The 16,872-nt window shown below is 39.2% G+C and overlaps 1 protein-coding gene across 2 annotated transcripts in view; it reads left to right on the top strand.

Annotated features, from left to right (window-relative positions):
* The window catches only part of LOC142099651 (protein FAM3C-like), a 70,114-nt gene that overhangs the window by 21,550 nt on the left and 31,692 nt on the right, over positions 1–16,872 (top strand). The window contains exon 1 of one of the 2 annotated variants that reach the window (XM_075183328.1): positions 9,884–9,904. The exons of the other annotated variant lie outside the window; for it this stretch is intronic. The gene's annotated coding sequence lies outside the window, so the exon portion shown is untranslated. Of the gene's footprint in view, positions 1–9,883; positions 9,905–16,872 lie in introns of those variants that run through there. 2 annotated transcript variants of the gene reach the window in all.

Raw genomic sequence — 16,872 nt, 5'->3', positions numbered from 1 at the left:
CATTACCTGCAAAGGATTTGTGATAAAGTATTAAAAATGAACATTGTATTGATGACTATGTTAATTTGTCTGATGACATTTGAGCCCCTGAAAATAGGACACTATGTATAAAAATGGGTTGTCACTTCATACAATATTTTTGTTCAACCCCTTGAATTAAAACTGAAAGTCCACACTTCAATTGCATCTCCATTATTTAATTTCAAATGCATTGTGGTGCCGTTCAGAGCAAAACGTATGAAAATTGTGTCACTGTCCAAATATTTCAGGACCTAGCATTATTTTTGTAACGGACTAAATACACTGTAATGGATTTAAGCATGAGGAACCTCTATATAATATATATAGTGGTTCCTCATGCTTATATAGAGGTTTCCATCTAATCTATATAGAGTTTCCCATCTAATCCTATAATATTTATAGGATTAGATGGGAGAGTATTAATAAACCAATGATAACCAGTGACAAGAATTCAGTCATCACTTTATTTTGTTGGAATGGGGGATAGTCTAGTAGATTTTAAAAGGATATGACAGTATTGCCTGAAAACAGGAATGGCTGGCCTTTATTTGTAGCTACTGCAATTTTTTTAATCATTTTTAATCCTAGAGGTGCTACTAAATGCTTAGGGTCTGATACATTAAGGTAAAGTAAGGCAAAAATTAGTACGTACTCTCCTGGACAAACCATGCTACAATGCAAGGGGTGCATATTTGTTTATTATTTTACATGTAAGGAAAATTCGATCTGTTTTTTCATGTAGCACACAAATACTTGATAGCCTTATTTTTACACTGACATTTAAAGTTGATCTAGGACAGTGTTGGTTAACCTGTGACACTCCAGGTGTTGTGAAACTACAAGTCCCAGCATGCTTTGCCAATATATAGCAGCTTATTGCTGCAAGGGTATGCTGGGACTTGTAGTTTCACAACACCTGGAGTGTCACAGGTTAGCTAACACTGATCTAGGATATGCCCTACCCCAACTATAAATCTGTCCTCACATTTTACATTTACCACCCTCTCCAATGCAACATGGTCTTGTCAAGGTGCAAAGTTACTCCTTTTCTGCTTTAGTTTCCTTAATGAATCAGGCTCTTAGGGCCTGATTCATTAAGGAAAGTTAAGTTAAAAAATTGAGTAAGTAGTCTCCTGGACAAAACCATGTTACAATGCAAGGGGTGCAAAATAGTTTTCTATTTTGCATATAAGTTAAATACTGTCTGTTTTTCATATAGCACACAAGTACTTGATAGCTTAACTTTCCTTAATGAATCAGGCCCTTAATGCTTATGAGAAATAATTGCACATTTGTCAAAAGTTCTAAAATGTTCATTAAATAAGGACGTTAGTATTGAGTTTTACAAACACTATTTGTAACACCACCTTCTGTAAAGTGAATGTGGCTAAAACACTTATCTAATAAGAAGGTCAATCTAATACAGTATCTATCTATCTTATCATGGTTTTTCCTGGTTGTTGAAGGATCTTTCCTAATGCTGCCTGCACAAAGTGTACACGTGGCTGTTTGCACTCGGAAAGTGAATCCTGGTCATGCCAACGCTTAACAGTTGGTATGTCTTAAAGCGACGCAGCTAAAAGTTATTGCTTATTATGTCTTACCTGATTTACATCTACAGAATTGTTGCAACTATTAATAGCCTAAAAAAAGGCATGAAATTAATCTTTTAATTATAGTTTAAATTAATCACTGTAAAGGGAAAACTTATTTGTAGAATATGGTTAACTAGATTTTTATTTTTTTACCTGCAGGTAGGAATTTAGTCCCCAATATAATCAAAGTTTTAAGAGTTGCTTTATTTCCTCTCTTAATTATACTTCAATTGTTTTCACCTTCATTAGCCCCAGGAAGGTGTGGTCTGTGAGACATTAGTCAGTCACTTTAATTAATTCTAATTAGAGACAGTTTTAGAATTGCCCTCTCTCCCTGATGCTAAAAGCTTTTAATTACTTAGCTGGTCATGTATGTATGATGCTGATAAACAAGACACATAATTATAAATTCTCAGAGACTGATTGAAGAGGTGTCCCAGCACTCTCTGCATAATGTGACCTTATTTATAGGGAAATCAGCAGAACGTACCCTGCCTCCCAGTGCGAATTCTGTTTAACTGTTTGGTGTCTACCTTATGAACTATAAAGGCAACTGAATAATCTAAATTTTCATATGCACCAGAATTAACCCATCCAAACCTTGTTTCTTTGTCACAATGACCAAAGATTGTACTAAAATTGATCTATTGGCACCGATATACCGTCAGTATAGTTTAATTACAAACAAACTACAAATGTATGGCATTAAGGGACCACTAATCCTCAAATACAAGTTGACTTATACAAAAGTGCTAATAATAACATTCACAATATGTAAATGTTTCTGGCTCAAGGCTGAAGATAGGCAAGCATGCTCGGATCTAGGATTTCGGGGATCTTAAGCAAAAAAAAGAACAAAAAAACAGCTCCCCCACTTCTTTCACGATCATTATAATTGCAACAGAACCAAGAAATTTGACTGCATATTTTACAGATTGAAATAGTGCAACATACATATGGATATATACTTCTTTAGTAAAAAAAAAAAAAATACAGTGATGCAAAATAACCTTTAAACAACTGCTGGAGCACACAAAAGAAATAATTACAGTTAGAAATGTAGTTGCACCACCAACCAGTAAACTATAGCAACTCAATGAGATGGTTGCTTTCACCACAAATGCTACCCCCCCAATTCACTCTCCTTAACCTGGCTTTCCGGTCTTCCTGCAACATACTACACACACAGCTTTTAAACACAGTCAGTGCGGCCGGGCACATGATATGCCTTCCTCTTGGCTGCCAGACATCTCTATGTAGTATCACTCAGATTGCCCCTCTTTGGGCCACCACTGTGCCCTCTCCCCAACATACATATTTTCAGATAGTCTACAATTTTGATGCACTTTTTTCTGATTTCAAGATTTCATCTCCCACGGTCCTGGATGTCAAGTTTGGTAACACAGTTTCTTGAGCTGGGCACATTCTCCTGGTTTAATTTAGAGATTGCTTTGGCAGTCTAGAAATCTGAACACAAAGTCAATATAGGAGACTGCCTAAAAAACTGGGTGAGTTGATGGGACCGACAATCTTCAAATCCGTTCACTGTTTGGTTACGTCTAGATCAATGTTTACCATGATAACTTGGACAGTACAGTGTGATCTAGAAATAACAGGTGATGTACGGGACGCTTCACAAGAAAAGCAGATGTAGGGGCACAGTATAAGGAGATGACAACTGATTTACCACACTTTGTGCATTCACTTGGTTTGCCCTGGCCTGGTTCTCGAGCCCATGCTCCAGGACACAAGCCTACCTCACAAGGTTGCTTCTCATCACTTATGCTGTTTTCTGGTCCATAGCTTGGTCTGCAATTGTATATTCTCTGATGTATATTCTGTTAATTCATTGCTGACAGGTCATTGAATAGTTTTGTGTGTGTCACTATGTATTATAGCTGTGTGTGCATTGTGTAATACTGTTAAATGTGTACCCTATGTAAGGTGCTGCGGACCATTTGTGACACCTTATAAATAAAAGATACTGCTACTACTACTAATAATAATAATAATAATAATCAATTTAAAGCAAGGAGGAAACTTGTGTATTCTGTTCGGACATGCCACATACAAATATATCACACTATTTATCATTGAGCAATGTGGACACGTGCTGTAACCCATAGCTCTAGTGACCTAGAGCAGTCCAACTATAGAACACTGCAGGATAGATATGAAGGGAGTCGAACTCCAAACACCATTCGGCAAGGTGGCCGCTGACTAGGGCCCCCAGGAACAGCTGGGACCCCTAGTCAGCTGCTAGATTTATTTATATGTTAGTGCCACCTATGCAAGTTAGTTGTGTTTCTGGGAAGAAAATTTGTTCCTATACACAGGGAACACTCCAGGGAACTTCTTTTTGTCAGGAATGACAGAGAACAGTAGCTTTCATTTACCTGCATAATAAATGTAAATACAGAGCTAAACATGTCGAAGTATTTGGACTCTAACCCATAATTTTGTGTATAGCTCTGATATGAAAGGCAACTTGTATTTTAGTTTGCCTTTACAGTGGACCGCAAATCCCCATGTAAAACCATGTTGAAATCTAAAACCTAATATGAGCAATTGAACAGGTAGGGAGAATCCCAAAATACAAGTTGATCCACTCTGAAAACACGCCCTGTGATATTAACAAATAACTAGGTAGCACTTCCCATGTCCTGACATGTATCACAATGTTTGCCTTTGTATGCAACATTGTTATACCCATTATTGCAAAATACTGCCCTCTGTTATCAGTCATGTTGTCTCCTTGAATGAGCCCATGAGTCACTGAGGAGTCCCAAGTCACTTTTAACACATTAATAACCTGCATAATGTTGATGCCTCTTGTCATTGCACAAACTATTCTACCTGTTAACCTTAATACTCACATCAATAAATAAAAACACTCACACAAATTTAAGTTTTGGCACAAAAGGGTCACAGTTTCTCGATTAACATAAGTTATGGTGGTGGCGAAAGCCTTTGCAGGTCAGCTACTAACTAATACCGTCCGGCACTAACCACTGGTCCCAGGATATACTCCTTTACGATTGTCCCGTGCTAAATATGACGTCAGAGTGACCCCTCCGGTTCTGGACTCACAATGACGTGCCCATACAAAGCAGGTCAAGGGATCCCCCACACAGAAGGACCTAGCCACGTTACTTCGAAAGGGGAAGTGACCTGCGGCCAATCAGCAATAGCACCATATGTATTAGTCGCTGACCGCAAAAGCTGCCTGCTGCATCTCGTCTGTAAAGGGGGAAAAAATAATAGTGTTAATAACTCCAACACGGATCCGCACCTAAACAGGGAAAGTAACTGCAATAGTATAAACTGACATCTCACAGAAGGTCTGTGGCAGTGTATGAGAGGGTGGAAGGGAAAATGTGCATCAAAAAGATGCTAAGCAGCCATTGGGGGAAGAATATATAGGGCAGTCACAGGCCCTCCCCCTTGGATACAATTGGCTGGAGTATGCAGTGAAACTTCACTCCTAATAGGTAAGTGAATGACTTGGCACAAACAAATGCATTTAAGTGCTTTCGGCTGATGGCCTCACTTGTCATTAAACTTTTCTATCCCCCCACCCCTGCTAGCTAATAATACATGTAATTGTGCGTGTGACTGCTGTGTGCTCCATCTATGCCTCCCTTCACTCACTCAGTCATTGATGAGAGTAGGCAGGAGTGTAATGACATCACCTGTGACGTGACCTACTTACCACTTTCTGGGTTACCTTTTGAGGGGGGGCAAGCACACAGGCCAACAGCATTCAAAGTTTACGCTCCTGAAACTTTGATATAATTTTGAAATGATCAATGATCAAAAGCATTGAAATACATAGGCGTCAGCACTGTGTGTGCTGTGGGTTATTGAGCATCCCCCAAATTTTGTGCTGTGGGTCCTCAGTGACTCCTGGCTACAGATGGCTGTTGACCACAACAAAATGATAAAAGTTGGGAATTCCTTAGACTCCCCTTCACAGTCAGCCTATCACAGCAGCCAGTGTGGGAAAACCGCTTGGGATTGGCAGACAGCTAAGAGGAGTCCTGAGTACTCCCCACTTTGATTGGTTAGCGGCAGTCAGCACTAGTGTGCAGGTGAATAGGTTTTTATGGAGATTTTCTTTTTTTAGGACTAAGACAGAAGATTTCAGATTTTCATTTAAAAAAAAAAAGTGGTGAACAAAGGTTTTTCAGGAATCTTTTATTCAGCTGAGATTTATTTTAAGATTGTGTATGTGTGTTTACTTATTTTTTACTCTTTCAATATAATGGGCAAGGGCCTATGGTCTTATTATATTGGGACCACAACAGCCCCCACAGTCCAGGGAGAGCCCCAGCAATTTTCAGTGAAGGGGTTGTAGCCTCTGGAAAAGGGGCACGGTGCTTTGTACATCTGACCAGCGCCCAGGGCCGATGCAAGGTTGCCCGGCACCCTAGGCAAAGCTTAAGCTACAGTGCAGCACCGCATTATATCGGGCGGGCGAGCAGGCGGGCGGGCGGGCGGTAGGTAGCATTTATTTAATTATCACTGGGTCCCCCACTTCAGTGCCGCCCTCCAGACCCCGGCGCCCTAGGCAACTGCCTAACGTTGCCTAATGGGAGCGCCGGGCCTGCCAGCACCTGTGGTACCCCTTTTATATATATAAAAATCTAGTGCTGGTTGAGGAATGGAGCGGGGCGCATGGAGACAGTTTATTTATTTTTTTATTGCGTTCAACAACGTCGGCCTTCTGAAAAAAGGACTGGTGCTGGATTGGGGAACACGGTGGCTTAGTGGTTAGCACTTCTGCCTCACAGCACTGGGGTCATGAATTAAATTCCTGACTGTGACCTTATCTGGAGTTTGTATGTTCTCCCCGTGATTGCACCTGGAGAAAACTTCAAGGTGCTCTGGTTTCCTCCCACACTCCAAAAACATACTAGTAGGTTAATTGGCTGCTATTAAATTGACCTTAGTCTCCCTTGGTCTGTGTGTGTATGTTAGCGGATTTAGACTGTAAGCTCCAATGGGGCAGGTACTGACGTGAGTGAGTTCTCTGTACAGCGCTATATAAATAGGTGCTGCTGATGATGATGGTGCTGAACAATAAAAAGTTTGCTCCTAGGCTGACATGTGTTTTCTAGACAGGGTGTATTATTCTGCATATATATAATTAGTTAAACCTAGCAGCTTCAATAATAAAAATTAAATACACTTATTAAATATTAAGAACAGAAGCTTAATGGAGCATTTGAATGCATTATCCATTATATTCAAGTACTACCATTTAGAACAAAGTATCTCTCTTAAGGAAGTTTAGTATTACTCAGTCACGAAAATATGCAAAGCAAATAAATATTGTTTTTTTTCCTGTAAATCTACACTTTACATAATTATCAGTTCATAACTAAAACATATAAAAGTTATAACCATAATAATGGTAGCATTCACTGTTTTATATATTGTTTATATACTAGAACAGCCCTGGCCAACCTGGGCCTCTCTAGGTGTTGTGAAACTACAAGTCCCAGCATACTTTGCCAGCAAGCAGCTGGCTATCTGCTGGCAAAGCATGATGGGATTTGCAGTTTCACAAATCCTGGAGAGGTACAGGCCCGTACTAGAATATTGTGACTATTAAATTCCTTCAGACTGCTTTGACAGAACATAAAAATGTGATGAGGGCTATTTCATAAGAATAGCCTAAGGGGAAAAAAAATAAAATAAATTGTTCTTAAAAATAATATTTAACACAAACTATAAAAATACTTGAATGACAACTATTTAATATTGTGCTATAGTTCTATGCAATTAATGCAATTACATTAACTTAAATACTGAAAATATGTCTGGAAAAACAGACAAGTGTTTTTAATAACAAGAAGAACAAAATTTTACAAGGGGGCAGATATTGGGGATTTTTATAAGTAAAATGGATGGGTCTGTGAAAACAATTGGTTTACGATAAAAGTAAAAAAAAACATATACAATGGTATTATAAATAAAACTACATATGTAAAATTAAAGCGTTAGAAACTTTAAAAGAAAAAAAATAGTTTTTAGATGTTTTGGTTGTTTTAATCTTCACTAAAGATATTTTTAACTCTACTACTCATAAAATAATTCTAATAGGATAAATAGTATTACTCATACATTCCAACCTTTTCAATTAGTCTACCGGGAGCTCGGGTGGGGAGAGGCGTGCGTGTGGGGCTGGGGCTGGACAAATTGGGTCATTTGGCCCCGCCCACTGCTATGCAAAGCCGAAATTAACAGTATTACATAGCAGGGGGTGGCGCTTAACAGAGCAACTGCATTGTTAAGCTCCGCCCCATAACGAATCGGGAGGATGCCTACTCTTTGGGGAATCCAGGAGCCTCCCAGAAATTTCAGGAGAATAGGCAAGTACGGCATTACTTCATCATGTTAAGTGAATAAATGAAACATGCTGTTGTTACCTAAACAAAAACTAGATTAATGTAACATACATAGTGGGAATGAAAAAGGGCAAGTTAAAAAATTAAAAAAAGTATTGCTACCACCACAATACCTGTTCTGATATGGCCATCTAGGCAGCAAATCACAGTCACGCTCACCCATCCTGATGCACTGCCAGAATCACAGGCAAATGGACGACTTTCATTGGGACTGTGGGACTAGACCCCTATCCCTTTAGACAGCGAGACCTGGTAGAAAATCTGGTACAGATACAGGGGGATACAGGATGCTGGTAGCGAAATACTATGGGGTCTCCCAGTATCTGTCCTGCTTCCTGCAAAAAAATGGCCTTCAAAGTTGCATGTTTTTAAACCAGTGCTTTAGACAGTTCAGAGCTATTATCTGGTTGGTGGCTAATTGAGCCTTAGGGGCAGTCCACCTTCCAAGAAGTTAATGCAATACAGCTGAGGTGGAGCTCACAATACTCCTTGGTGGTGCTATGCACCTCAACATGTGTAAGTATTATTATTATTATCATTATTATTAATTTTTATTTATAAGGCGCCACTAGGTATCCGAAGCGCCGTACATGGACAGACAGAAACACGATACAGGGAGAGACAGCACGGAACAGTTAACAAAAAGCACAGTAACTCGGAAGCTCAATGTACAGTTAGATGAGAGGTGAGAGCCCCCAGCGGTGTAGCTAGAGGGGCAGAAGGGCAGGAGGACCTCACGGAGGAAACAAGGAGCTGGAGAGCAGAGTTAAGGTGGTGGAGAACAGGAGGAGAGGAGGCCCTGCTCGAAGGAGCGTACAATCTAAGGGGAGGGTAGGACGGACAGAGACACAAGGGTAGGAGGAGGAAAGGGGGAGAACGTAAGCTCTAATTTGTGCAGAGCAAGATGGTGGTGTTTGTAGATGGAAAGAAGCCAATGTGAGGGGCAGGGGATGGCTGTCAAACTTCAGCCCGGGAGGCAAGACTCGACTCAGCATCCTCTTTTAAATGGAAAAAAAAATGCAGGTGGCCCGGTGACCCAGCCCAAGGTAGCCCACTATGGGACCGGTCCGGGGGGCAGATGCTCCCCAGCCCAGCATGCCCCTGGTGAGGGGTTGGAAGTAGCAAGAAAGTTCCTTATGAAGTATTGAGTGGGTGCAGTAGTGCACCTAAGTTTTACAGAGAAGTGCAAAAGCTTGGTGACATTTTACAGAGCAAGAGCAACTCCAAAGAATCATATAAATTGGTTCTGAGCTGGTGGAGATTGGTTCTCATCCTATACATTTAATGAAACAAATTGTGTACCTTTTAGGTATAAGATAATACATCATACTCGCTGACTCTCCTGGAATGTCCGGCAGACTCCTGAATTACTGGGTCATTTCCAAGACTTCTCAGAGAGTCTGGCAAACTCTCTACACCTTGACTGTAGAAGTGGTGTGTGAAGCCACCACAGAAGAAACACTGGGGATTGTGATGTTGAGTGGAGGCCATTTTCTTGTAGCACACCTCCTCCTAGCAAGAGAGGGTACTGTGTCATACATGAAATATATATATATATATATATATATATATATATATATATACATACATACACTCACCACATGGTGTAGGACACCCCCCTAGGTGTTATTTGCCTCATATCCCTGATACAATTTTTAAGTATGTGTTACATATGCATTATTGTTAGCAAGATTCATCTCTGAGACTGACATAGATTTCTTCACTGACCTTAATATGCAGGAAATTTGAGGAGAGGAACTAATCGACGCCCAATATAAACAATGCATAGTCTTAACCTACCTAACCTGTATGTCTGGTCAAAAACACAACACACCAAATAAGAGAAATGATTAGAAACGCAGGTTTTATTCCTCTGTGAGTATATATATAATTTAATATAGATTTGACATATGAGATTGACTTGTTTTTTATATTGTGCATTTATTTGAATTTGTGATACTAAAGAGAAAAAGTACAATTTAGAAATAACAAACGTAAGTAAATGAAGTAGGATTGAGATATGGGAAAGGACTTCATAATATGTGTGCAGTCAAATATGCAGCGTGAAAACAGAACTATGCAACAATAGCATAGTAGTGAGATAACATAAGACTTTACACTCACCTGATTAGTAAATAGGAAGGAACATCTCTTGATGAATCATTGATATATTTCTATTACCATAACAAATATACAGCAAAATATTAGCATTCAGCATTGTATGCTTACAATCTTTATTACAACACGTTTTATGTTTTCATGTTTACAAAATGACTTCACAAAGCACATAGTGAAATAACTGTACAGAGATATCAATATGCACTTGCTGGAGAATTTTTCATACATGTTTGTTATATGCCTATAAATTGTAACAAAAACAAGCCCTCCACTCCTTCACCATGGCTCCCTGCAGTCTGTTCTATAAGTTAGGCTGGGTACACACTATGGGCCGGAGTCATTAAGGAGAGCAACTTATAAAAAAGGAGTAACTTTGCACCTGGGCAAAACCATGTTCCATTGGAGGGGCGAGTTAAATTTAAAATGTAGGGAAAGATTTATATTTGAGATAGGTCATCAACTTTAAATTTCAGTGTAAAAATAAAGCTATCAAGTGTTTGTGTGCTACATGACAAAATAGTCAGTATTCAACTCATGTTCAAAATAATAAACTAATTTGCACCCCTTGCATTGTAACATGGTTTGTTCTGGAGAACATTTATTCCTTTTTTTTGCCTTACTTTCCTTAATGACTCAGGCCCTACATATTATCATGCCAATCACACGATAAACGACCGCTCAACCCAATATTGCATTAGTGTGTACGCTCCAACGGTCATGATCCAAAGTTCATTGTATTGTTTGATTTTATAAATGAACAATAAATCTCTGTAAACAATGGAACAATGTCATGCCAATTCTGCAGTGTGTAAGCACTCACAACCAGCAGTGAAGGCAGATCTCCATAGAGTTTACAGAGTCACGATCTTTTCAGCCGATGATTATGCCAGATGAAGATCATGTAAAATCGTCACATTACCACTCCTGCAAATTTCTCCAAAGTCTGCTTAAGTTGTTCTGTTGCAAACCATGTTGTATGTTTAAATGTACTCATTGAATGTTGCAGTTCATGTTGTGAATGAGTTAATACTTTAAAACATTTTCCATTGCTTAAAACAAAATACTTGGAATGTTGTTTCTTATGTCTCACTGCAATAATTTTTTTGATTAACAACAATTAATTTATAGTTTGTAGATCATTTTTAATGCTTGATCTCCTTATTTGGGCCTATTTGGCCTATTCCTTTAATTTTGATGCTTAGGCTTATTTTGTGAAGACTGGCTACTGAATTTGATATGTTTATACCATTAATTTTATTGCAGGTGCTTGTGGTGTTTGTAGTTTGTACATTTTGCCTGCATTTGGCAAGTCGTATCCGGGAGAGGGGTGTGTCTAGGGGGCGGGAGGAGGCGTCATTCCAACCCCCCCCCCCTCCCCCGTGACAAATATGCCATTTTGTCGCGGGGGGTTCCATCTAGAGCACCAAAATATTATATGTGTTTTAGGCCGCATAACCGCTGTTTTTTTAATTTTAGATTTCTTTACGTTTTTTTAATGCCATTTAATTTTTTTTCATGCTTTATTAAAACTGGAACACACTGTTAAGAGTGCCAGTGGGTGGGGTGATACTAGAAACAATGGTTTCAAGTGCCAGACCCAACCCCATGTATTTTCACCAGTGATAAACACTTGGTGTGCCAAACTCCCATATTGACTCGGTGGTAGTCATTATACCGGTGAAGAGAACGCATACATCGGATCCCCCAACAGGATGACACCAAAGGTGTAATGGCCAACAGAGTGACAATACTGACAGCTTCAAAAACAGACGTCCAACAATTCAGACGGATGAAGATCCCGGCAGCCTCCAATTACATCACTTTTAAGGGACACAGTCTGATTAGCGCTGTTAAGCTGCTAATTTAAGGAGGCGGTCGGCTGTACAATATTCTAGGCTTTGCAAAGCACATGTTAACACCAGAGAATAATAATAGACCTTGAGAAATTTTATCTGAGGCATAGTACAGTTGGTCTGTGTTAAAGATAAACACCTTTTAATAATTGTTTTCTAATATATGCTGTGTACAGTTAAGAAACAGAATGTTAAGTGAAGCCATTTTAGCTGAGGGCACTTAAAATGCATGGATTATGTTTTTCAGGTCCTTACCCATTAGGGGTTAAAGTTGTTTTAGTCCCAGCCAATAGAATCCATGGGGAGTGGTTTCAGTCACCTCATTAGAAACTCCCATGGGCTTCTAGACCTTTCCTTCCCGTGATTTCACGGATGCCTCCCTCCCGCCCAGCTAGTTATTGTTTGATTTAACAATCTTTTTTACAGAGGAGGCGCAGTTGGTGGGAGAGCAGTGCAGTCAACGACTAGTCACAACGGTGGTTAGGATATTTGGCCGCACGTCACTGCCCCTTTCAAGTAACATTACTCTTGATCCTTCTGAGTGGAGGATCCCTTGGCGTGCTTTGCGTGGCCGTCAATGTTGAGTTCAGAGGGGAGCAGTCATGCTGACGCCTGTTTAACACCGGCCAATGTTAAGGGAGTATTCCTTGGTTTAGTTTGAATGCCATTTGGGCATTGCAGTATTTGGTTAGATGATTAGTTGTTTAGTTGACTGCAGTTTGCTCTCGCCACCACCAGGTGACTTTCATTTAATTGGTTTATGATTAATAAAAACTGCGACCTTTTGCCAAAGTAGCTATACGTGTCTGTGTCTTTATTTCATTAGATTAAGTAACACTTTTAAAGTACAAAGGTTGGTAAGGTGCGTTAAGGGAAAAGGACATTAGCCATATGCGTTTTATAAGGCTTCTCTGTAATCCTCATAGGTTGATCTCCAAATAGAACCAAATCCAATGGATGAATAAAATATAGACCTTGAGCTTTCCTCCTCATGTTCCTCAGTACCTTTTACACTTCAATTATATTCCTCCAGACACACATCCATGTGTTTATTGCCTTTTAAAATGTTGGCAATATTTGTCTCAGTTATGCAATAGCCATATTATATCAGAGGACCCATATTTGTCATAAAAAAAACACTATCAATTGCACCCACTATTAAAGGAAATTGGAACCTTTTGTTTTGAAAATTATTGGTCTTACATAAAATCACAAAGTATAATCATTTTGTGATCCAAAATTACAATTAAAGACAATGTTACACTTATGTGTTACTGTGCACACTCTTAGTAAGCCACCATTAAGCAGAGACAATATCTACTATGAGATTTGCGTTGGTTATTTTTCTCTTAATGGGGGTAATATGTGTTCCTATCTAGATTCAAGCTGCTTATAATGAAGACGCATACCTAACATTCATAATTTAAGATTCAGATAATTAGTGTCTACTGCATATTATACCACTGCTACAGCTTGTAATTGCAACTGAGAAGTGATACTATCATTGGCTGTGCAGTGTATAGTTGTTCAAGGTCCCTCTGTCTAACCCCACTAACTAGTATTGCCCTTGTTTCATATGTTCTACTGGTTACACTATTTTCCAATCCCATATCGTATGGCAATTATAACTGGGCAAGTATCATTTTCTCATGGGATACGCACGGCACCCCCCAGCCGCTGCCAGTTCTGACTTCTGGGTGTGTGGCGTCACAAATGACTTCCTTCTCAATGTATGTTTCACCAAGAAAGCTAAAAGCTCAACATTTTAAAAGGCAATAAACACATGGAAGTGTGTCTGGAAGAACACAATTGAAGTGTAAAAGGCACTATAAATGGCCATTATGTAAGAGCTTCTGGGGCATATTCAATTAAGAAGGGAGATCGCGGCTGTGCACATAAAGTGCCAATACGTTACCGCCACAATGCGAATTTCCCTTCGCCACCCTATGGGGTGCGAAGGGAAATCTGTGATGCTGCGGAAACGGAATATGTGCAGTCGCACGTAACTGCGATCTGCCTTCTTAATTGAATATGTCCCTCTAAGTTTCGGTTCTGTATAAATCATTCTTGATAGATTAAATGTTTTGTTTCTGAACTCAAACCTGTAGGGGTTATCATTATATATGCAGATGAATAATGTTTATGTAGGACAAGAAAAAATAAATAAAGACAGTCTAATAAAGTCTAAATGATATATCAAATTTATTAATATAAACACACAGTATAATGTATACATATAGATACCAATACATTGGTGGAAACGTATGCAGTACCTGACAAAAGTTCAAGATATTTAGACTCCAATTCTCCAGGTATTATCTGTCAGTCCCACTTAAGGGTCTGATAAAGAATATTTTAATAGCACTTGATTTCTATCTTGAATACTTCTATTTTTCTAATATTTCATCGTTCTTAGTCCTGATGATTGTGGTAAATGTGAATATTTTAGTTTCAGATATCAATAAAAAATTATATTGAAAAAGTATATTGGAATCTATTGGGCTGGAGCGCCTTCTTTTTCAACTCTAGTCTTTATAAAAATATGCCTCTAAGAAGTTGGCGGAGTCACCTCTAAACACGAGATAGCAATGAATTGCTGTATGTAGTGATTGAGGTGAGTCTCACTAGTGCGGACCTATTTCCTGTTTTACCTGTATGACATTTCTATCATAGCCGGCACTATGTTGTGCACCAATTTTATACTACAGTAGGTCTTCTGTGGGATTAGACCAAATGGGCTATCCTTCGCACCCCTCGTGTATCAATGAGCCCTGGGCACCCATGACCCTGCCGCCGGTTCTCTGGTTTTCCTTCCTTGTACCACTTTTAGTAGGTTCCAATCAGTGCATACTGGGAACACCCCACAAGACCTGCCGTGTTTGAGAATATCCCATATTATATATGGTACCAGCTGCATGGCAATACAAATGCCCATATATGTATAAAAAACAAAATGACAACTGTTGTCAGAAGTTATTTGCATTGGTGGCTAAAGCATATAGGTCAGTGTATGACCTGCATATAATGAGGTGCCTTTGACGCTAGGATGCAGGCTTAAATATTTTGATCAAAATATGAACCAATGCCTCGTTTTCATTTTGCTAGATACACACATATATGCAATGTTATGGATAAGCACTGACAACAACTGTCTTTTTGTTTTGTGTGTTTGTATATATATATCTAATATATATAAGCCTAGTGGCGTGTGTTAGTCTGTGTGTGTGTGAAAAAAAAAAAACAAGCTACAGCGCCACCTGCTGGGCGGAGTTATACACTGACCTACTAAATTCTTAGTGTGTGTGGGAAAAAAAAACTCAGAAAGGGCAGAAATTTGGTATACTAAAATGTTTTTCATTTGTTAATTTAATTTGTTAATTGTTAAAAGTGTTTATAAAGATTTAAAAAATATATATATATATTTCTTGAAGGAGAAGTGACAGTTGGGAGTGGTTGGTGGTTGCCGGGGGTGACAGTGGGGAGTGGTGAGTGGTTGGTGGTTGCTGGGGGTGACAGTTGGGAGTGGTTGGTGGTTGCCGGGGGTGACAGTTGGGAGTGGTTGGTGGTTGCCGGGGGTGACAGAGCGAGAGGAGTGTGATACTCAGGACCGCTGAGAGAGATCCCTGTGTCTGGATAGACATCTGGATAGATGTGGCGATAAAGATGAAGGATGAGGTGATGGAGAAAAATGATGAGGTGGTGACATGTGGACAAAACCATGTTAAAAAAGGGCGCCTGCGTTGGGAAGTAACGCTCTTCCCCTGAGGAGGCCTGGGCTATGGCCCAAATGCATGACAAGGACTTTTTTTAACACCTTAAGTAGCTTGATTTGACTAGAATGCATGAGTATCATGCACGGGTTAACATATATATATATATATATATATATATATATATATATATATATATATATATACACACACATACTCCATTTTCTCAGCTTTGTGCGTGCCCTTTTAATAACTCTACATACATAGCTGAACAAAATGTGACTTTGAAGTTTACAAACTTCTAGAAACACAGAGCTACGTTTACTTATTTTACTTGGCATTACTATTACACCCGAGTCTTATAGAAAAGATTACTAGGTCAAAGGGTGACAGATGAACTATATCAGGAGATTATTAAAGTCATTCAGTTTGGATGGATTAGTTATTTTTTCGCTGAGGTAGAACTTTGTAGGAGACGAGTTGCTTTTACATCTGACTATAGAAAATGTTATCTTAGTTACATATCTCAGTTAATTGCATTCAATTTTTTTCACACCAGCTAGAATCCTGTTTTAAACTTTGCTTCCTGGAAGAGTTACTCACCGTCCCTGGTAAACAGCTGTTTAGTTGCGTTTGGTGTTTTATGTAAAATATCACAGTGATTATCTATCATTGACGTCATATTTAGGCAGTGTACATTTAAATAATGAGTGAATTAATCTGGGCAAATCTTTGTTAACACTATCACACCCATCCTATGGAACGATGAGTCAGATTCAGTTCGTCACTAATCTAAAACGTAATACACAGTGAAATTTGTATCCAAAAACTCCTGCGACATATGTATAGAATGAATGTGTATTGCTGTACTTTAACGCTTGTGATTAGGGGTAGTGAGAAATATGCACTTTAGAACACTGCAGATTTCTAACCATAACACAATATCATAAAATACCTCCTAGGCCCATCACTTTGCTTTGAAAAGAGCAGACAGGAAGCCTCTTCTGAGATTGTACTGTCCGGTGCATGTGCCACTCAGAAGAGAATTCCGCTCTAAGCAGAGAGGTGTCCTTGGACTGATTTTCTTTCTGTATACAGTGGCAAAACTACCATGTGAGGTAGTTTCACAGGCAGGGGCAAACACAGGATTTGTAGAGGGGGG

The sequence above is a fragment of the Mixophyes fleayi genome, chromosome 8 (assembly GCF_038048845.1).
Source record: "Mixophyes fleayi isolate aMixFle1 chromosome 8, aMixFle1.hap1, whole genome shotgun sequence".
NCBI lineage: Eukaryota > Metazoa > Chordata > Amphibia > Anura > Limnodynastidae > Mixophyes > Mixophyes fleayi.
The sequence above is the reverse complement of the archived record's forward strand: the minus strand, read 5'-3'. Positions and strand labels throughout refer to the sequence as shown.